The sequence below is a fragment of the Triticum dicoccoides genome, chromosome 6A, assembly GCF_002162155.2.
Source record: "Triticum dicoccoides isolate Atlit2015 ecotype Zavitan chromosome 6A, WEW_v2.0, whole genome shotgun sequence".
NCBI classification, from domain to species: domain Eukaryota; kingdom Viridiplantae; phylum Streptophyta; class Magnoliopsida; order Poales; family Poaceae; genus Triticum; species Triticum dicoccoides.
In genome coordinates, this window is record NC_041390.1 from 361,835,726 (window position 1) to 361,859,488 (window position 23,763).

Here is a 23,763-nt window from a genome sequence, read left to right on the forward strand (position 1 = left end):
TGCTAAATATAAACTGGTATTCTATACTCTTCTAAATGTTGCAAGATGCTTGCAGCTGCTTGAAGATGCTAGTCTTTGATAGGCTAGGCCTTCCCCTTTATTCTGGCATTCTGTAGTTCAGTCCACAGATACAGCCATTTCCATTGATACCAATGCATATGTATTGTAGATCCTTGCTTGCGAGTACTTTGGATGAGTACTCATGGTTGCTTTGCTCCCTCTTTCCCCCCTTTTCCATTCTTTCTAGATGTCGCAACCAGATGGTGGAGCCTAGGAGCCAGATGCCACCGTTGACAATGACTACTACTACCACGAGGGTGCGTACTACTATGTCGAGGCCACCGACGACCAAGAGTAGTTAGGAGGCTCCCAGGCAGGAGGCCTTGCCTATTCTATCGATGTTGCTTTTGTGCTAGCCTTCTTAAGGCAAACTTGTTTACCTTATGTCTGTACTCAGATATTGTTGCTTCCACTGACTCATTTGTACTCGAGCTTATGTATTCAAGCCCTCGAGGCCCCTGGCTTGTAATATAAAGCTTGTATTATTTTAATTTGTGTATAGAGTTGTGTTGTGATATCTTCCCATGAGTCCCTGATCTTGATCGTACACATTTGCATGTATGATTAGTGTATGATTGAATCAGGGGCGTCACAGAAACCAAGGAATCAATCCAGTAGGAGAATGAAGCAACACTACATAAACGGTACCTGCACACAAAGAACAAATACTTGCAATCCAACGTGTAAGACGTTTGTCAATTCCTCCAGAGTAAAAAGATAGATAAATTTGTGGTAGATTGGATAAATAGATATGGTAAAACGCGAAATAAAATAGATAACAAAAAAGTGCACACAGGTATTTTTGGGTTTTTGGAATAATAGATCTGAAAATAAAAGTGGCAAATAATAGACCGGATAGCAAATATGGTAAAGAATAGATCCGGGGGCCATAGGTTTCACTAGTGGCTTCTCTCGAGAAATAGCACACTATGCGTAAACAAATTAATGTGGGCAATTGATAAAAGATCAAATAATTATGAGGATATCCAAGGCAATGATCAATATACAGGCTTCACGTCCAAGATTAGTAGACCAAAATGATTCTACATCTACTACTATTACTGCACATATCGATAGCTATCCAACATGCATCTAGTGTATTAAGTTCATGGAGAAATGGAGTAATGCAATAAGAATGATGACATGATCTAGACGAGAGATCTTTCATGTAGGAATAACCCCCATCTTTTTATCCTTAATAGCAACAATACATGCATGCCTTGCTACCCCTTCTATCACTGGGAAAGGACACCGCAAGATCGAACCTATCACAAAGCACCTCTTCCCATGGCAAGAAAAATCAATCTAGTTGGCCTAACTAAACCAAATATTCGAAGAAGAAATACGAGGCTATAAATAATCATGCATATAAGAGGTTGAAGAAGAATCTAATAATATTCATGGATAAAAATCTGATCAAAAACTCAAACTTCATCGGATCCCAACAAACACACCGCAAAAACTCATTACATCAAATATATCTCCAAGAGACCATTGTATTGAGAATCAAAAGAGAGAGAAGAAGCCATCTAGCTACTACCTACGGACCCGTAGGTCTAAGCTGGACTACTCACGCATCATCGGAGAGGCGCCAATGAGGATGAGGAACCCCTCCATGATGATGTTAGATTGGATCTCGTGGCTCTGGAACTTGCGGCGGCTGGAATTATTTTTCTTCAACTCCTCTAGGGTTTATGCAATATTTGGGAATTTATAGAGCGAAGAGGCGGTGAAAGAGACCTCCATGGCCCCACGATACATCACAGCGTGCCAGGGGCCTCTGGTGTGGCCTGGTGTATCGTGGTCCTGATGGGCCTCCTCCTAGGTGCTTTCTTGGTCCCCAACATGTCTTCTGGTCCAAAAAAATCACCAGAAACTTTTTTTGCATTTGTACTCCGTACTGATATTTTGTGAAGTAAAAAATAAGCAAAAAATAGCAACTGGCACTGGGCACTATGTCAATAGGTTAGTCCCAAAAAAATAATATGAAGTTGCTATAAAATGATTGTAATAGCATGGAACAATAAAACATCCAAGTACGATAATATAACAACATGGAACAATAAAAAATTATAGATACGTTAGAGGCGTATCAGGCGCGTCCCCTAAGATTGTGGCTCCTGGGTGGCCCCCCTCTTGTATATCTTTCCGCCGGTATTTTTTATATATTCCATAAAAATTCTCCATAAATTTTTAGGTCAATCCGAGAACTTCGATTTCTACACAAAAAACAACAGCATGACAATTCTGCTGAAAACAACGTCAATCCGGGTTAGTGTCATTCAAATTATGCAAATTAGAGTCCAAAACAAGAGCAAAAGTGTTTGGAAAAGTAGTACTCAAGCTAGAGGCACGGAGAGCGAAGGGGCAAGCTGGGCTCCCCCAGACAAGGACCTTGTCAGGGCGGCCTACGTGGCCCCGGCAAGAGCCTTGCCGGGGCGACTTGCCCAATACCAGCAAAGGCCGCCACCCTTGAGCCTGAGAGTTCTGACACAATTGACAACGTCGAGACCAAGACTCAGGTGGCATGCAGATCTCTGTGAAGACCAAGGGCCTACGAGTCTATATAAAAGCCAAAAGACGAAGACCCTTGGCAAGATCCTTGCCGTGGACAGATAAAGACCCCAGGCAAGATCCTTGACAGGGACAGACGAAGACCCCCGGCAAGATCCTTGCCGGGGATGGCCGAAGACCACCCGCAGGATCCTTGCTGGGGATGCCCGCGAGACCCCGGCAAGACCCTTGCCGGGGGCATCCGCGGTGCCGCGGCCAGGCCCGCACCTACCAATGTTTCGCCGCCCCGCGGCCGTTCTGACCCCGCAACCAGCCTATCAACTAGGCACGCACCAACGTGGCAACATGCAACTTCTAGGCCGTCTATTCAAGCACCTGTGTGGTGGAATGCAGAACTTCGTGAAGACCCTGCCACTGCACCAGCACAGCAGCCAGCCAGCCAGCGTGGCATTGCATGCCTCGTCATCCTGGACACGCGTCGAAGCAAGGCGAGGCGGCGATGGACGGGACGACCTCTGTTGCCGCTCCCGATAAAGCAAGAGTGCACGTAGCCAGCGCATTAAATGTCTTTGTCCTATGGTGCCAGGCGATAAACTTGTACACTATAGATGCTTTCCACCTCCTGTGTGCCACTGTGGCGATCGCTTTGACATATAAAAGGAGGCCCGAGGCATACTGGGGAAGGATTTGGACTTTTTGGACTAGGCATGCACCATAGCTAGTTCAAGAGCTCAAGAACACCAAATATACACAAAAGCGGGACTAGGGTTTTACGCATCATTTGCGGCCTGAACCTAGGTGAAAATCCCCTCGCGCTGATCGCTATACCTGCTCTTTGCGTAGCCCCATGCCCCGCCAACCGTAGAAGGGATTCCCCGGGATTCCCATAGGTGTCGTTTCCCCTGACAGCCACGCATTTTATCTTAGGGGCTAATTACTAATTACTTTAACTACTAGCCAATGACAGTGGCCCCCACTATTAGCTAATCTAATTTCATTAAAGTCTAGTTAACCATAGACAAAGACACGCAGGACCCACCCAAATTATTCACTGGTTGACCTTGTCAACAGCTGATTGTACTGTTGATTTTGACCTGGCCCCACATGTCATTTACTATGGCTGGCAACACACTAGGTGACAAAAGTAAATTTACAGTTTTAATTGCGAAATTAATAATAAATCGAGAAATTTCAGAAAATGTTTAATCTTTGTAAATTCATATAAAATAAACCATAGCTCGGATGAAAAAGTTTTCTACATGAAAGTTGCTTAGAAAAATCCAACGAATCCGAATACGCGGTCCATTCATCTGTCACATGCCCCTAGCATGCTAAACATGGAACCGTCCCCTCTCTTTCGTTTGTTCGAAAAAAGCTAAACGCCGGGAAAACCCCTCAGGATTTTTTCCTGCTCCGTCTGTAACGCATAGCCTTGTGTTAGTTCACCCCTAGCACTGCGTATTGCCATGTTATGCTTTGTGATGCTTTGATTGCTCTGTTATTTATTGTGTTTCCCCTCCGTTACTTCTTTCCAGTAGACTCCGAGACCGCTGCTGATGCCACTGTGATCGATACTCTCGACGATGACCCTTCTTCCTTTCCAGCAGAGCTTCCAGGCAAGCCCCCCCCTTGATCACTCCGATATCGCCCATTCCATTCTCTCTCATGCTTGCATTAGATTTTGCTACTATTATTGTTTGCTCCTATTCTGATGCATAGCCTATTTTGCTACCAGCTTTCATACCTTACCTGCTTATTCTAAACTGCTTAGTATAGGCTGGTTAGAGATCCATTAGTGGCCCCCACCTTGTCCCAATTTCCCCGCTTTTATGTTCATTGACTCGATCAACATGATCGACGTCTAGGCCCCGACACCGCACATAACCCCCTTAGTTGTATGACTCTGCTGAGTTACTATCGAGTGCCGGGGGTGATACCTCGTCAGCACTTCTGATGTTAACCCTGTATTGTAGCTATTCGGTCATGGTCATCGAGGGTGATTCCTCCCTCACCACTCCCGATAACGACTCTATAGTCCAACCCCTCAAGTGTGCACCATTGAGGGTGATTCCTCCCAAGTCCACCTTGATGGATACATCGAGTGGGAAATCCATCGAGGGTGATTCCTTAGGTCTCTCGCTTTCTGTTTTGGACACACGGTTACTTTGACTTACCACAGAATCATGATGACATCGGGTCGGCCCTGAGGGGTAACCACGAGTGATGTGTAGTCGGGTTGACCTAGAGGGTACCTGAGAGATAATTACGTGGCATGGCCGAGCATTCTTAGCCCTTGCCATAAGTCCACAAGATGGGGTGACGGGGTCAGATGATCGTGTCTCTGCTTGTTACCACACATACCAAGACACTAACGGTTTGGATATTTGATCCGAGTAGGCCTCTGGCCTTTTCGCACTAACCACCGCGTGGGAATAAGTATGGGCACTCTCCGTCACATGTATCATCCGAAAGCTCAACGGACATTAGTGATGGAGCGGCGCGCGCCGGGTTGGACTGCATAAGCACCTACCTTTTTAAGGAGGTAACTAGGTCTGCTCACCGGCCGCGTTCGCAATGTGTAGTAGCGCAAAGGGCAATGCGGCCAAGGCCCCTGCATGCTTAGGATGTAGACTGGTGTGCTGGCCTCTCTGGTGAGCCTAGGTAGGACTATGGTGTGTTGATCGGCTAAGGCCGATCATGACCTGATGGTGTGTCCTGCCAGAGTTGATCGAGCGTGTTGGGTACATTGGTCCACCCCTACAGGGAAGATTGATCTATTCGAATAGCCTTGTCCATGGTAACGGACAGTCGGAGTTATATCCCAATCGATACAACTAGAACTGGATGATGATGCATGTAATGGAAATGATGGCTCCGAGATTGCTTTCTCGCAGGGAGTCGAGGAAATGATCTCTTCGCAATGTTACAACATGTTTGCTAAATATAAACTCCTATTCTATACTCTTGTAAATGTTGCAAGATGCTTGCAGCTGCTTGAAGATGCTAGTCTTTGATAGGCTAGGCCTTCCCCTCTATTCTGGAATTCTGCAGTTTAGTCCACAGATACAGCCATTTCCATTGATACCAATGCATATGTATTGTAGATCCTTGCTTGCGAGTACTTTGGATGAGTACTCATGGTTGCTTTGCTCCCTCTTTTCCCCCTTTTCCATTCTTTCCAGATGTCGCAACCAGATGGTGGAGCCTAGGAGCCAGATGCCACCGTTGACAATGACTACTACTACCACGAGGGTTCTTACTACTATGTTGAGGCCACCGACGACCAAGAGTAGTTAGGAGGCTCCCAGGCAGGAGGCCTTGCCTATTCTATCGATGTTGCTTTTGTGCTAGCCTTCTTAAGGAAAACTTGTTTACCTTATGTCTGTACTCAGATATTGTTGCTTCCGCTGACTCATTTGTACTCGAGCTTATGTATTCAAGCCCTCGAGGCCCCTGGCTTGTAATATAAAGCTTGTATTATTTTAATTTGTGTATAGAGTTGTGTTGTGATATCTTCCCATGAGTCCCTGATCTTGATCGTACACATTTGCGTGTATGATTGAATCAGGGGCGTCACAGAAACCAAGGAATCAATCCAGTAGGAGAATGAAGCAACACTACATAAACGGTACCTGCACACAAAGAACAAATACTTGCAATCCGACGTGTAAGACGTTTGTCAATTCCTCCAGAGTAAAAAGATAGATAAATTTGTGGTAGATTGGATAAATAGATCTTGGTAAAACGCGAAATAAAATAGATAACAAAAAAGTGCACACAGGTATTTTTGGGTTTTTGGAATAATATATCTGAAAATAAAAGTGGCAAATAATAGATTGGAAAGCAAATATGGTAAAGAATAGATCCATGGGCCATATGTTTCACTAGTGGCTTCTCTCGAGAAATAGCACACTGTGCGTAAACAAATTAATGTGGGCAATTGATAAAAGACCAAATAATTATGATGATATCCAAGGCAATGATCAATATATAGGCTTCACATCCAAGATTAGTAGACCAAAATGATTCTACATCTACTACTATTACTGCACATATCGATAGCTATGCAACATGCATCTAGTGTATTAAGTTCATGGAGAAATGGAGTAATGCAATAAGAATGATGACATGATCTAGACGAGAGATCTTTCATGTAGGAATAACCCCCATATTTTTATCCTTAATAGCAACAATACATGCATGCCTTGCTACCCCTTCTATCACTGGGAAAGGACAATGCAAGATCGAACCCATCACAAAGCACCTCTTCCCATGGCAAGAAAAATCAATCTAGTTGGCCTAACTAAACCAAATATTCGAAGAAGAAATACGAGGCTATAAATAATCATGCATATAAGAGGTGAAAGAAGAATCAAATAATATTCATGGATAAAAATCTGATCATAAACTCAAACTTCATCGGATCCCAACAAACACACCGTAAAAAGTCATTACATCAAATATATCTCCAAGAGACCATTGTATTGAGAATCAAAAGAGAGAGAAGAAGCCATCTAGCTACTACCTACGGACCCGTAGGTCTAAGTTGGAATACTCACGCATCATTTGAGAGGCGCCAATGAGGATGAGGAACCCCTCCATGATGGTGTTAGATTGGATCTCGTGATTCTGGAACTTGCGGCGGCTAGAATTATTTTTCTTCAACTCCTCTAGGGTTTATGCAATATTTGGGAATTTATAGAGTGAAGAGGCGGTGAAAGAGACCTCCGTGGACCCCACGATACATCACGGCATGACAGGGGCCTCTGGCGTGGCCTGGTGTATTGTGGGCCCGATGGGCCTCCTCCCAGGTGCTTTCTTGGTCCCCAACATGTCTTCTGGTCCAAAAAAATCTCCAAAAACTTTTTTTGCATTTGTACTCCGTACTGATATTTTGTGAAGTAAAAAATAAGCAAAAAATAGCAACTGGCACTGGGCACTATGTCAATAGGTTAGTCCCAAAAAATAATATGAAGTTGCTATAAAATGATTGTAATAGCATGGAATAATAAAACATCCAAGTATGATAATATAACAACATGGAACAATAAAAAATTATAGATACGTTAGAGACATATCAGGCGCGCCCGCTAAGCTTGTGGCTCCTGGGTGGCCCCCCTATTTTATATCTTTCTGCCGGTATTTTTTATATATTCCATAAAAATTCTCCATAAATTTTCAGGTCAATCCGAGAACTTCGATTTCTACACAAAAACAACAGCATGACAGTTTTGCTGAAAACAACGTCAATCCGGGTTAGTTTCATTCAAATTATGCAAATTAGAGTCCAAAACAAGAGCAAAAGTGTTTGGAAAAGTAGATATGACAGAGAAGTATCAAGGGCAAAGATCGCCGATAGCACGAAGCAGCACGAGGTGGCAATTGTCGTGTTTAAGAAGACGACTTTCATGGTGATGAAACTTATGGATGAGAATGCTAAGCTCTGCATCGAGCCTGAAAGGTTGGTGTAGCAATCTGTGGAACCTACGTATTGAGGATGTGAAAGGGATCATCATCGTTCGCCGCGAGAACTCCTGTGCCATGGATGAAACGACAAAGATGGCAGAGTAGATAGAGGTAAAGCAGAGAGCAGCGACCCAGATCATTGTCTGTGTCTTCCTTCTTCTTTTGCCCCTATGTCTTTCAGGTGTTGTCGCATGTGGCCTCTACAATTATCTTCCTGAATATGTAAGACATATATTATTGATTTCCATCATTATCATATATATCAATCTTGCTAAGTCTTAGTCGATGCTATGTCCTTGAGATCTTACATCAAGATTCGTGAATTTTTTTCTTTTTAGATTTTCTTTTCTCTCTCTTAAATCTCAGTCGATTGAGACCTAGCCATGACATTAAAGCAGGGGCTCGGGTGGCATTAATGGAGGAGTTGGGAGGGAGGTGAGCAAGGGACGGAGGTCAAAGGGCTCTCCACATGATAAGCCTATGCAGCGGTCTGCTTGCACGCCTCCCATCTACTGAAATACCTACCCAGCACGGCACCTCCTAGCCAGTATAAATGGGGACGCGTGGTGGTGCTACTTCTTGAGCTTGTGTTGATTTTTCCCTTGAAGAGGAAAGGGTGATGAAGCAAAGTAGAGATAAGTATTTCCCTCAGTTAAGAACCAAGGTGTCAATCCAGTAGGAGGAACACACAAGTCTCCAATAGATGCACCTGCACAAACTAACAAACACTTGCACACACTACAAAAAAAGACACTTCCGTGATGATACGTGTTTGTGATAGTAGGTCACGTTTTCTGTCATGCATGTACATCCATGACGATTTTATGACAGAATCAAGATAGTCATACCTGTGTTGTCGTAGAAGTGTTCCATGACATTATGAAAATTACCATCACGGAAGTGTCCACTTCCATGACGATAAAACGGGCGTCATTGAAGTGCTTTCATCAAGGGTGACCGACACGTGGCATCGGTCGTAACGGCTCGCCGTTAAGATATCGGGTCTGGTTTTGGATCCGATAACCCACTAACAGATTGGACCAATGGGGATTTTCCACGTGTAAAATTCTCATTGGCCAGAGGAAACACGTGTTGGCTCACCGCTGGGATAGATGTCATCCACTCATTGGACAGGAAGCACCTATGATACGTTGACACGTGGGATGGCCCAACAGAGTCCCATTCCGGTAAAAAGGCCGAACCTGTCAAAATAAGCGGGCCGGCCCATTAGCGGCCTACTTGAGTCAGGCCCATTTACAAGTATGACCCATAGAAGTTACACAGAATCGGCCCATCAAAGGCCCATTCTAGATTCGACAATTTCCAGCTAAGCCCGTTAACAGCCCGCTATATTTTTGGGCCCAATTGTGGCTCGAGCTTCTTTTAGCCTATTAGCAGCCCAACGTCAGTTCCAGCCCGTTAACGGCCCAGAATGTATTTCGGCCTTTTCTCGGCCCATTTTGCAGTTGGGCCAATTCTAGCCCACTGTGAATTTAGGCCTGTCCTCGGCCCATTCGGTAAATGGGCCAACTCCTAGCCCATTTTGTCTCTCGGCCTATTAAAGGCCCGCACAACAGTTGGGCTTTTGACTTTAGGTCCATTAGGGTCCACGTTTCGCAGGGCATCATTTCAGCCCAACGGGACTTTCGGCCTGTTAAAAGCGTAGTTTGCAAATTGGGCCTCCTCTGGCCCATAACACTTTCGGCCTCTTACTGGCCTGTAAAGTAAAAGGGCCGAGACAAAATTGACATTTATTTGGGCCTGCTAAAGGCCCACAGGCCATTTCCATTTATACGGCCCTATCGATCTTTAGGCCTGTTGACGGCCTGCTAAGAGCGATTGTTACGATGGGCCCATTTGGGATCCACTTAATATTATTTTGACCAGCCTAATTAAGGCCCGCTTTGACTACACATGTTTGTTCGTTTGTATGGCGTCCAGGAAATGTTTGGGTGTGTTGGCCCCCGTTTCAACGATCTAGCATATTCAAGAATTATCCTACTCTATACTATCGCCTCTAAAAAACATATACTATACAATAAAAAGCATAGAAACATAGAATAATCCTACACTATACAATAAAGAAATTACAGCCGAATATGCCCACTGGGCATTATAGTTCGGCACCAGTGATTATAAAGCATACACAAACAACAAATTACATACACTGGACAAATAAAGCTCATACTTCATGGACACACATCAGCAGAACTTACCATTTGAACTATAATCTCTTCAAAAAAAGGATTGGCTGGATTCAGATAGCACAAATTTCAGTATGCAAAATCTCCAATTCCTTCGCGGTTACCTCAGTGTCTTGTTTCATTTTTTGAATCTTGCATCTAATACCTACCTGTCCAGTCTTAACTTGTCGATTGTACGTTGAGAATCATGTACACATTGTCTTGCCACCTCTAGTTGATGCTAGAGAACATCAACACATTCCAATTCCAATCCATAATCATTCGGTAATGGCCATGCCGCACTGCTCGCAGATCTTTGTGTTGATGTTACTTCATCCTGAAATGTTTCTGTAAGTACACATGACTAGGGAAAAATATAGTTACAACAGTGAAGAGAGCAAGACAGACTATTTTGTATATGGCAAAATAGGACTAACAATAATGTTACACGTCATGAAGCATAAGCAGGTGATATTTTAAATATTATAAAAAGGTAGTTTGTGCAGCCTACATACAGAAATCTCTCTTAGCTCACCAGAGGAGCACGATGTTGGGGCCCAATCCAAAACACAAACAAGTTACAAATTTAGATAGCATGTTGCGTATAAGTAAGCAAGCAGTTCAAACTTGTCTGAGTTAAATCAACAGGTGTGGATTTTACTTCCTCTAAAAATCCTCAGTCTATTTTTGTCAATTTCCTCGCATTTTTGTGAGTCCGTGAAAATAATCCCCATGTCCAACTTCTTTCCCTAACCCTCTCTTTCTTTTGTTCTCTCTAATTTTTTTCTGTTAAGTATGAGAGAGAGGGAGAGAGAGAGAGGAGAGCGACAGCCCAGGCCAGCCCATCCTTCCCCCACAGCCCACCTAAAGCCTCTATTACCCTAGGCCCGGCCGATCCCCTCTCTAACCCTAGCCGATCGAGCAGCAGCTTGTCTCGATCCCCATCTCTCCCTCGTTCTTGCCCGTCGCCACTTCCACACACAGGGCTGTGCCCGATCCCCTCATGCCTCCCGACGTCCTCCAGGCCATGGCTCCGTCGCCACCGGACCTCGACCTCGCCAGAGCGAAGATCCCCCACATGCCAGCGCGACCCCACGCGCCGTCGCAGAACTTTGTCACCGTCATCCGGTGCAGCAGTGCCACCACAGGACCACCCTGACCCTCCTTCTCCTGCCCGAGCTCGTGGATGCCCAGCCTTCCTCCATCTCGTCCCCTACCAAGCCCTGCCTCTGTCACCTCCTTCCCCCGCGCGTGAGATGCTCTCCTCCGTCAGCCACCTCGCGCTTGCCTCCTTCTCTTCATCGCGCGCCCGCGACCATCGCTTGCCTCTGTCGCCTTGGTGGCCGATCGCCTCAACCTCCTCTGCAAGGACAAGCCGCCGCTCCACCAAGTTCCGCTTCTCCTACCTCGCTACTCGTCCCAGATGCATTGACTACACCCTCTGCTTTGACCTCGCAGCGCCGCCCGTCTCCTCTTTTCTTCATTGTGGGTTGTAGCCTGCGCCAAGGCCCAGCGAGCCCGTGCTCCTTCCCTCGCTGCCCGCAAGACCGAGGCAAGACTGGCCCTCTTCGTTGACCACCAAGACCCAGACGTTGTGCTGCTTCATTTGGTTCATCCCAAGCCTCGGTAGACCCGGGGTCTCACTTCACTTGACCATCGTTGTTCTGTTGCATCTCCGTGAAGACAGAGACTGCCAAGTACAAGGACATGCCAAGTTCCGCTCCGAACATGTACGACTACACCCGGTGATGCGACAAGTACTCCGACAACGTGTACATCTACTCCGTCAAGACCGGACCGACAACTACCCCAACGTCATGTAGACCACTACCGTCGCCCCGAAGACGTTGGATTTTTGAAGTCCCTCTATGAAAACGTGTACCACTACTTCCATTACCGACGCCGTGTACCACTACTTCCACTATGACCGTCCCGAGAACGTCTACTTCCTCTACATTGCACCGAACCCGAACCTTCCCGTTTGCACGCTTCGAATGTATAACTGCCGGGACGACCGCCATGGATGAATGCATGTTGTATGCGATGATCATGTTTGCACCGTGTTTGAGTTGTCATTGCATGTTCCTCCTAGTTTGCCATGCCGTCGACCCGTGGGAACCCGGTAACCGGGATCACCCCACCATCTTTTGCATCCTCCGTTCATCCACACTTTCTTTTGCACCGACATCTTGATGAGTTGTTGGATCATCTGAATGTTGTAGTGGCACCATTTCCGTTGTCGTTGCCGTGGCACCCCTTTGGTTCAGCCATGGTGACAAAATGCTTCATAATATGCTTGTCAACATTATCATAAAACTTGCATAAAACTTGCACATGTCATCCGCATCATGATAACAACATTTAAAATGTTTAAATTGTTGTTTGCATTAAATTGCTAAATGCATATGGGGATTTACCAGAATTGTTGTTTCATGTTTCCGGCCCCATTTAAATTGCTTAGATAGTGTAGTTTGATTGTACTTCACCTCTTGCCATGTTAAGAACATTTAAACTTGTTGGGTGCTTAAACAAGAGCGAACTAAATAACTCATGTGGTGTTTCTTCAATATGCAACTCATTGCATATTGAGCTCCACTTAACTTGTAGTGTTGTTTGTTGCACTTTTCCATGCCATGCCTCATTAAACCGGACATGCATCATACTTGATTGTGCATCATGCCATGTTTATGCTTGTTGGTTTACCATATTGTTTTCTCCTTTCCGGTGTTGCTTCGTCTTGTTAGTTCCGGTAACGTCGCGTTTGTGAGGATCCGTTTGACTACGTCCGTTTGTCTACTTCATGGACTCGTTATTCTTCCTTGTGGGATTTCAGGCAAGATGACCATACCCTCCAAATCACTTCTATCTTTGCTTTCTAGTTGTTCTCTCTACCGCTATGTCACGGTACCTACCACTTTTTATATCATGCCTCCCATATTGCCATGTCAGGCCTCTAACCCACCTTCCTAGCAAACCGTTGTTTGGCTATGTTACTGCTTTTGCTCAGACCCTCTAATAGCGTTGTTAGTTGTAGGTGAAGTTGAAGTTTGTTCCATGTTGGAACATGTTTATGTTGGGATATCACCATATCTCTTATTTTAATTAATGCATCTATATACTTGGTAAAGGGTGGAAGGCTCGGCCTTATGCCTGGTGTTTTGTTCCATTCTTGCCGCCCTAGTTTCCATCATACCGGTGTTATGTTCCTTGATTTTGCGTTCCTAACGCGGTTGGGGTTATGGGGCCCCCTTGACAGTTTGTTTTGAATAAAACTCCTCCAGCAAGGCCCAACCTTGGTTTCACATTTTCCTGACAACCTAAGCCTTTTCCCCTTGGGTTTCTGGAGCTCGAGGGTCATCTTTATTCCCCCCCGATCTAGTGCTCCTCTGAGTGTTGGTCCAACCTGGGTGATGTCCAGCGCCCCCTGGGCAACCAGGGTCTATGCCAACCCAACGTCTTGCCCATCTGATGTGCCCTGAGAACGAGATATGTGCAGCTCCTATCAGGATTTGTCGTCACATTCAGGCGGTCTTGCTGGTCTTGTTTTACCATTGTCGAAATATCTTGTAACTGGGATTCCGAGACTGATCGGGTCTTTTCGAGGGAAGGGATATCCTTCCTCGACCGTGAGAGCTTGTGATGGGCTAAGTTGGGACACCCCTGCTGGGTTTAAACTTTCGAGAGCGGTGCCCGCAGTTATGTGGCAGATGGGAATTTTTTTATATCCGGTTGTAGGGAACTTGACACTTGACTTAATTACAATACATCAACTGTGTGTGTAGCCGTGATGGTCTCTTTTCGGCGTTGTCCGGGAAGTGAACACGGTTTGGGTTATGTCTTTACGTAAGTAGTTTCAGGATAACTTCTTGATCACTTCTAGCTTCTCGACTGTTGCGTTGCTTCTCTTATCGCTCTTATTTGCGTATGTTAGCCATCATATTTGCTTAGCGCTTGCTGCAGCTCCACCTCATTACCTTATCCTACCCATAAGCTTAAATAGTCTTGATCTCGCGGGTGTGAGATTGCTGAGTCCTCGTGACTCACGGATACTTCCAAACAGTTGCAGGTGCCGATGATACCAGTGCAGGTGATGCAACCGAGCTCAAGTGGTAGCTCGACGAGGATCTAGGTCATTACTATGTTTTGTTTCCTGATGATCAGTAGTGGATCCCAATTGGGACGATTGGGGATCTAGAATTTGGGGTTGTCTTCCTATATTTTGGTTCCGTAGTCGGACCTTGATTGTACTCTGGATGATGTATGTTTAACTTGTTATTTACGTGAAGTGGAGATTGTAAGCCAACCCTTTATCCATTTCTTATTCGGTACATGGGATTGTGTGAAGATTAACCCTCTTGCGACAAAACCACCATGCAGTTATGCCTCTAAGTCGTGCATCGACACGTGGGAGATATAGCCGCATCGTGGGCGGTACAAGTTGGTAATCAGAGCCATCCCCGACTTAGGAGCCCCCTGCTTGATCGAATCACTGATGTTGTTGACTCTAGAACATAAATGTTTTTAGTCTTAGGATTAGATATATCGGAGAGTAGGATTCTTTTTATTCCTGAGTCCCTTCGTCGCTCTGGTGAGGCCTCCCGACGTAGAAGTTTTGACTTTCTCTCCTCCTATTTCATGAAAAAAATTAGGATCACGCGGGTATCTTGGAATCGTTCTGATATTCTTGTGACCAGAACATTGTTCTTGGTGCCTCCTGACATTTAAGGGTTGTGGCAGTGTCCCAGGGAGTTGAGCTCCGAGGTGTTGTCATCACAATTTTATCATTGCAGTCCTGGAATACCCGAGTTTGCTGACATCGAAAATCTCTTTTATGCAGTTTTTGGTGAGATAACCTCGACGCAACCCAGTACTGGGGCAGGAGTTTGGGAGCATTGCCATAACTTGTATAACAGATGCTTTTCGAAGGGTGAGGTACATGATTTCCGAAGGTTTCTTGGTTATGTATTAAAGGATGGATACAACCGAATGTAGGGATTGTTAGTTTGGGTGAGATATTATGCTTCCGCTGTATCCCCAACACCTGATTGCATAACCAGAAAGTTTGGGGAGTTTATAGGTGGGAATTCAAGTATCTCATAGGATATATTTCCAACAGACACATGATATGGTGTGGGGTCTATCATATGTTTGTGTCGACTTATTTTGCAAGCCAACCCGTTGTTTTGTTTTGAGTTGTGGTATTCGAGTTGCTTCAATGTCAAGTGTTGAATCCATACCTTTTTCTAGACGGTGTGCTCATATTTCAATGTGAATGCAAATCCTTTCGATCATCAAGTTTGCCATCTCATTTTTTCTCCACCGATGTGTTTCTCTTCAAGTGGATCCAATCATTTCAACATTACAAGATCACCCCTCAGTTTTCCCAATGTTGTTCGTTTCATCCATCCCCAAGTTTCCTTTGTTTTTCCCGCCCTCCCACCCCTTTTCTTCAAGGAGTCAGAATTCTTAATCAAGTATCCATTTTATTCATGCGAAGTATCTTCATTCTTTTCCTTCAATGTTCTTATTCGGTGATTCTTAGGAAGATACTAATGGAGCTTCAAGTGTATTATTGTTCGTTCTCTTTTCTTCTCCGGTGGACTAAATTCAAGCTTACAGTGTTGATCATATTCCTTTCCTCGTGTCTAATGCTTTCTCATGTCGGTGCACCTCTTAATCATCCACTTCTCGCCATTCATTTGTTTCGGTGTGTTGAAGATATATCAGAAGATTCGTGTTTTCATTCGTAATCTGTTCAAGATATTTCGAAGTGGTTATCTCTTTTGAGCCATTTAATTCAACCGGCGCAATCTCCCTTTCAAGTAATCGTCCAACGGTGTATCTTTGAGTGTGCCCTAACCCACAGGTCTTTTCCCAGGATCTTACATGACTCTTCTAATTTTTCCAGAGTTATTTTCAAATTCATTTCAAAGTTTGACGTAAGAATGAATTGTCATCATTCATATGTCTTTCTCCAAGATCTTTCAAATTCTTTTCGTCGTAGGCTTAATCTTTCTATTCTTCATTATTCTGGAGTGTCTCAACAATTCATGGCGTGGTTTCTCGTTGTCATTCTCGAATTTTGAAGACCGCACACGAGTTTCTCTTAAATCTTGCTCCATTCTCTTCAAGATTCATGGTTCTAGCTTGATGCCATCCTCTCATAATTGTTTTTGATTGTGAGAATTCTTTTCACCCATCCGAAGAAATTTAGGAGTCTTTTCAGTTTGATTCTCCGAGGGCCATCATTTCGGGTTTATTCACTCTCAGCTTTCAGCACTCATTCTCCAAATCATACCGGTGCATCATTCAAGTATGATCTAATCAGCTCAGGATCTCTTCGTTCACTTGTATCTAAATTCTCTCAAGTATCTTCGTTCATTTTTCTAGTTCTTCTCGGTGTTTCCTTATCTTTTCTTCGTTTGTTTTCAATTCTTATGATGGTTCATTCAAGATTTCTCTTTTCTCGTTATCATATAAATTCATTCCTTATTTGCAAACCCCACCGGTGGATCCATCAAGACCTTCTCAAGTTTGCGCCATATCTATCTTAATCCTTTCTACAACAATAAGTAGTATGCCAAATCCGCTGCTTGTCATCAATTAAAATTGATGAAGGATATGCATAACATAATTATTATTATTGTTTCATCCAAGTGATCTAGTTTCTTCGTTCCAGAGTTGTTCATCATGTCACATTTCTTGGTTCGAGATGCTTCATCTTTCCTTAACCGGAGTTCTTCACGGCGGCTCTACATGGTGGTTCGTGTAATGCCCTGAGACCGTTGCGCCAGGTGTCTTCCAGTTATTCGCTGTTGTTGCCTTGTCATTTGTTTGCATGTCATGCATTTCATATCATGTCATCATGTGCATCTCATTGGCATACGTGTTCGTCTCATGCATCCGAGCATTTTCCCCGTTGTCCGTTTCTCAATCCGACACTCCTATGTCATTCGGCATCCTCTTTTGTCTCTTTTCGTGTGCGGGTGTTAAACTTTCTCGGAATGGACCAACATTTGCCAAGCGGCCTTGGCACACCACCGGTAGACCGCTTGTCAAGTTTCGTGCCATTTGGAGTCCGTTTGATACTCCAACAGTTAACCGAGGAACCGTAAAGGCCTCCTGTGTGTTGCAGCCCAACACCCCTCCAAAGTGGCCCAATAACCCATCCAAACTGATCCATCCTCTCAACCATTCGATCATGATCGTGTGGCCGAAAACCTCACCTCATTTGGACTCTCCTAGCTCCCAGAATCTATAAATAGGCCTCCCCTCCGAAAATTCGCAGTCTAACCCTAGTCCTCTTCATCCTCGCGCCACCGGACATGTCCATCCCGACGCCGGACATGTCCACCGCCGCAGCCACATCACCCGGGCCAATCAGGCGGCACCACCTCACCCCAGCGGCCGCTCCCGACCAACCAGAGCGCTCCACATCGCCTCCCCGCGGTTCCCACCGAACCGGGCCTGCCGGAGCCCATCACGGGCCCTCCCGGCCCGATCCGCCCGCCGCCGCCTCCCGCAGCGCCCGCGCCCGCACGCCTTCGCCGGAGCCATCGCGCGCCACAGCCGCGTGCCGCATCGCTCGGCGCCACCTCACCTCCCTCCCGTCGTTCGACTCGCCGGCCGCCGCTGCCGGCGAGTGCCACCGCCTCACCGCCTGCGAGCTCGCCGCCCCGCTCGCCCTCGCTGCCGACCAGCACCACCCGCCGCCGCCGTACTCCTCCTCGCCGACGCCCCGGTCCTCTCCTTCCTCTCCGGCACCAACTCCGGCGACCACCTCGGCGATCCTCGAAGACCGCGCCAACCGGGACCAGATCCACCGGGTGCTCGATCCAAACGCCGCGCCTGGACCGCTCCGTCCCGCTCGCCCTCGTCCCGTGTTGACTTTCCGCGAGGTCTAAATTCCACTAAGTCCCTTCTCTATGATATTTTCAGGCCATGTTCATCGCATCATAACTTCATCATTGTAGCTCCATTTCATGCGCATGATATATCGAAATGTTCATCAGGATGTCCTCTTCATTTTGTTCCATTGTTCCATGCTTGTTTGAGTCCATCTTGATGCCCTAATTGTTGATGCAAGAGTGCTATAACATGTTAGGTGCTGATTCTTATCAGTTTATGAGCTTTTGTCATTTTTGCCATGATTATTGTGTGCTGCATATGGACTTGAACACTACATGTGTTTTGAGCTATGCCATGCCATCTTTACAGGGGTGTATGCCATGTATTTTTGTGATCAATGTGGTGACTAGCACAAGCATACAAAGTAGCTCTCGCGATATTGCTGATTTCAGGGACTTAGAATTTCACTAAGTCATTTCCCTGATGTTATTTTCATGCCATGTATTCATGTTGATACAAAGAGATCCATGCCTCTTTTGAGTATGTTCAGTAAGTATGATTTGGACATATGGTTATGATCTATCCATCCATGTCCTTGTTTGCATTTATGGAGTACCCTAGCATGACTCAATCTTGCTCTACTTTTGCTATAAAATGTTCCTGGCAGATTGTTTACGTGTTAATCAATTTTGCCAAGGTTGTTGTAGTTGATCCATGCATGCCATGAGATTGTTCTTGCCATGTTTAGCTTCTTGAACATGTCTTTTTGCTGGTAGTATGCTTAGCTTGTCATGCAATGCCTTGTGTTGAGTGAATCGAGCTCGCAAACATGACTTCATAATTCTGTTGATGCCATGTCCAGTTTTTTGCTAAGTCTGAATCTGTTAACGAAACTTGCTATGTTTACATGGGTGCCATCATATCTTCTGATCCTTTTTGGCTTATGGTCAGTAAGGGACTTGTGTTATATGCTTTGAGTAGATTCATGTCACGCCTTTGTTTGCTATGTTCTGTTCATATAGCATGTTGTTATCTTGCTCTAAACATTGCTTCCTGATGTTAATTCCTAACATGTTGTTATATCCACTAAGTCTGTGAAGCTGATATCTTTTGCTCTTTTGCCATGCTTGTTTGAACATGTTCTTGTGTGTTTTAGCCGTAGCTCAGTGTTCATCTTTTGTCAAGCATCTTGAGTAGGTCACTGACGTGTGCTTTGTTGCTATGTTGGAGTGCAGTAGCTTAGTTTCTTGTTGCATTCTAGATAGCATTGTGCTGTTAATCGCAGAATTGTGCCATTCTTGTTTTGCTTGCCATTTGCAAACCGTGCATCCGATTCCGGTGATCTTTATATCGATTTCGACCAAAATCAACTCATCTTTCCAGTAGCGCACTTGGTTTGCCAAGTTGAGGCCTGATTCAATCTTTTCCTTTCGGAGCATGCATATGCATTGCATATTACATCCCTCATATCATGTCATGTTTTGCATCGTGTTGCTTGCGCATTGCACCATGGTTGATTGTTATTTTCCTTTGCTTGTGTTCTTGCTTTGGTTAGAGCCGGGAGACGAGTTCGTGATTGAGGAACCCGTTGAGTACGCTTACGAGGATCAAGTTTACATCAACTCGGAGAACTTTGCAGGCAAGATGACCATACCCTCGAAATCACTTCTATCTTTGCTTGCTAGTTGCTCGCTCTATTGCTATGCCGTGATACCTACCACTTGCCTTATCATGCCTCCCATATTGCCATGTCAAGCCTCTAACCCATCTTTCCTAGCAAACCGTTGTTTGGCTATGTTACCGCTTTGCTCAGCCCCTCTTATAGCGTTGCTAGTTGCAGTTGAAGATGGAGTTTGTTCCATGTTGGAACATGGTTATTGTTGGGATATCATTATTACATATCTTGTTTACTTTAATGCACCTATATACTTGGTAAAGGGTGGAAGGCTCGACCTTATGCCTGGTGTTTTGTTCCACTCTTGCCGCCCTAGTTTCCTTCATACCGGTGTTATGTTCCTTGATTTTGCATTCCTTACACGGTTGGGTGTTATGGGGACCCCTTGACAGTTCGCCTTGAATAAAACTCCTCCAGCAAGGCCCAACCTTGGTTTTAGATTTTCTTAACAACCTAAACTTTTCCCTTTGGATTAATTAACCCGAGGGTCATCTTTATTTTAACCCCCCCGGGCCAGTGCTTCTCTAAGTGTTGGTCCAACCTGAGTGATGTCCGGTGCCCCCTGGGCAACCAGGGTCTATGCCAACCCGACGTCTTGCTCATCCGGTGTGCCCTGAGAACGAGATATGTGCAGTTCCTATCGGGATTTGTCGGCACATTCGGGTGGCATTGCTGGTCTTGTTTTACCATTGTCAAAATGTCTTGTAACCGGCATTCCGAGTCTGATCGGGCCGTCCTAGGAGAAGGAATATCCTTCGTTGACCGTGAGAGCTTGTGATGGGCTAATTTGGGACACCCCTGCAGGGTTATGAACTTTCGAAAGCCGTGCCCGCGGTTATGGACAGATGGGAATTTGTTAATATCCGGTTGTAGAGAACTTGACACTTAACTTAATTAAAATGCATCAACCGCGTGTGTAGCCGTGATGGTCTCTTTCCGGCGGAGTCCGGGAAGTGAACACGGTTCTTGTGTTATGCTTGAACGTAAGTAGTTTCAGGATCACTTCTTTATCACTTCTAGTTCACGACCGTGCTTTTCTTCTCTTCTCGCTCTCATTTGCGTAAGTTAGCCACCATATATGCTAGTGCTTGCTACAGCTCCACCTCACTACCTTTTCCTATCCATAAGCTTAAATAGTCTTGATCGCGAGGGTGCGAGATTGCTGAGTCCCCGTGACTCACAGATTACCTCAAACAGTTGCAGGTGCCGATGATAACCGTGAAGGTGACGCAACCCAGCTCAATTGGGAGCTCGACGAAGAATGTGTTCATTGTCTTGTTTCATTTCAAGTTGATCAGTAGTGGAGCCCAGTCGGGGCGATTGAGGATCTACGCATTAGGGGTTGTCTTTCTTTATTTGGTTCCGTAGTCGTACCTTGATTGTATTCTGGTTGATGTAATGCTATATTTATGTATTGTGTGAAGTGGCGATTGTAAGCCAACTCTTTATCCCTTTCTTATTCAGTACATGGGATGTGTAAAGATTACCCCTCTTGTGACATGCCTACTATGCGGTTATGCCTCTAAGTCGTGCTCCGACACGTGGGAGATATAGCCGCATCGTGGGTGTTACGAGTTGGTAGTCAGAGCCTTCCCCAACTTAGGAGCCCCCTGCTTGATCGAATCGCTGGCGTTGTTGAGTCTAGAAAAATGTTTTGAGTCTTATATGATTATATATATCGAAGAGTAGGATTCTTTTTACTCCTCAGTCGCTTCGCCGCTCTGGTGAGGCCTCCTGACGTAGAGTTTTGTCTCTTCTCTTCTCAAATTTCATGAAAAAAAATTAGGATCACGCGGGTATCTTGGAATCGTTCCGATGGTTTTGTGACGAGAACGTTGTTCTTGGTGCCTCCTAACATTTAGGGGTTGTGGCAGTGTCCCGGGGAGTTGAGCTCCGAGGTGTTGTCGTCACAATTTTATCGTTGTAGTTCTGGAATACCTGAGTTTGCTGACATCAAAAATCTCTTTTATGCAGTTGTTGGTGAGATAACCTCGACGCCACCCAGTACTGGGGCGGGAGTTCGGGAGTATTGCCATAACTCGTATAACGGATGCTTTCGAAGGTTGAGGTAAATGATTTCCGAAGGTTTCTTGGTTATGTGTTGAAGGATGGATACAGCTGGATGTAGGATTTGTTAGTTTTGGGTGAGATATTATGCTTCCCCTGTATCCCCAACACCTGATTGCATAACCAGAAAGTTTCGGGAGTTTATAAGTGGGAATTCAAGTAGCTCCTAGGATATCTTTGCGACAGATGTATGATATGAAATTGGGGTTCGACGTCTAGTGGTCCGCCTATCCACGGTTGGTTTTATAGTGGTCTCGTTGTGTCTTAAAGAGTCCTTGGCTATGCTGACTCGGGGATGCTTCGTATGTCATGTGCACTGCCTTGTACATGATGGTGCTGTACGATCGAGCCCGTGTGGGTCCCACCATGAAAACTTCGGACGAAATCTCTATCATATGTTTGTTCCGGCTTATTTTGCAAGCCAATCTTTGTTTTGTTTTGAGTTGTGGTATTTGAGTTGCTTCAATGTCAAGTGTTGATTCCATGCCTCTTTTTAAGTGGTGTTCTCACATTTCTATGTGAATACTAATCCTTCTTGATCATCGAGATTGTCATGTCAATTCTTTTCCAACCGACGTGCTCCTCTTCAAGTGGATCCGATCATTTCAACATTCGCGAGACCAATTCTCAGTTCTTTGCAACGATGTTTGCTTCATCCGTCTCAAGTTGTCTTTGTTTTCCCACCCTCCCACCCTTTTTCTTCAAGGACTCAGATTTCTTATTCATGTATCCATCTTATGGATGTTAAGTTTCTTCATTCTTTCCTCAATGTTTTACCCAGTGTTTTCTCATGAAGATACTAATGGAGCTTCAAGTTCATCATTATTCGTTCTTTTCTTCTCTGGTGGATTCAATTCAAGCTTTGTTCATCATTCCTTTCCTTGTTTCAAATGTTTTCTCATGTCGGTGCACCTCTTAATCATTCCCCGCTTGCTATTCAATTGTTCCGGAGACACGAAGATATCTCAGGACATTCGCGTTTCCATTGCTATTTCGCTTAAGCTATCTCGAGGTTGTTATCTTATTCAAGCCATTTAATTCAACTAGTGCAATCTCTCTTTTAAACCATTTCAACGGTGTTTCTTTTGAGTGGGCCCTAACCCACAGGTCTTTTCCAGGATCTTACCTGACCCTTTTAATTTCTACCGGAGCTATTCTCAAATCTTTCAAAGTTTGACGTAAGAATGTTTTGTCATCAGTCAAATGTCCTTCTCTAATATCTTTCTAATTCATTTCATCATTGGTTCAACCTTTCTAAATTTCATTCTCCTGGTGTATCTCAACAATTCTTGAAGGTGTTTCTCGTCGTCATTCGTAACATTTGAAGACCGAATAAGAGTTTTCCTCCAAATCTTATCCATTCTATCAAAGATTTGTAGTTCAAGCTCCATGTCATCCTCTCATAATTATTTCCGACTGTGAGAATTCTTTTCACCTATCCGGAGCAATTCAAGATTCTTTTCGATTTGATTCTCCGAAGGCCACCATTTCGGGTTATTCATCCTCAGCTTTCAACTATTGTTCTCCAAATCTTACTTGTGCATCGTTCAAGTGTTCTCTAATAAGTTCACAATATCTTTGTTCTCTTGTATCTAAATTCCATCAAGTATCTTCATTCGTTTTTCCATTTCTTCCCGGTGAATTGTGCCTTTGCTACGTTCTTTTTCAATTCTTACGGTGGCTATTCAAGATTCTTCTTCCTTTGTTTTCATATCAATTCATTTGTTGTTTCCAAATCCTACCGATGGTTCGTCGAAGAACTTCTCAAGTTTGTGCTATATCTATCTTAATCCTTTCTATAAGAATAAGTGGTATGCCAAATCCATTGCTTGTCATCAATTTAAATTGGTGAAGGATAAGCATAATGTAATTCTTATTCTTGTTTCATCCAAGTGATTAATTCCTTATTCCGGAGGCTCATCAAATTCTCGGTTTCACTTGATTCATCTT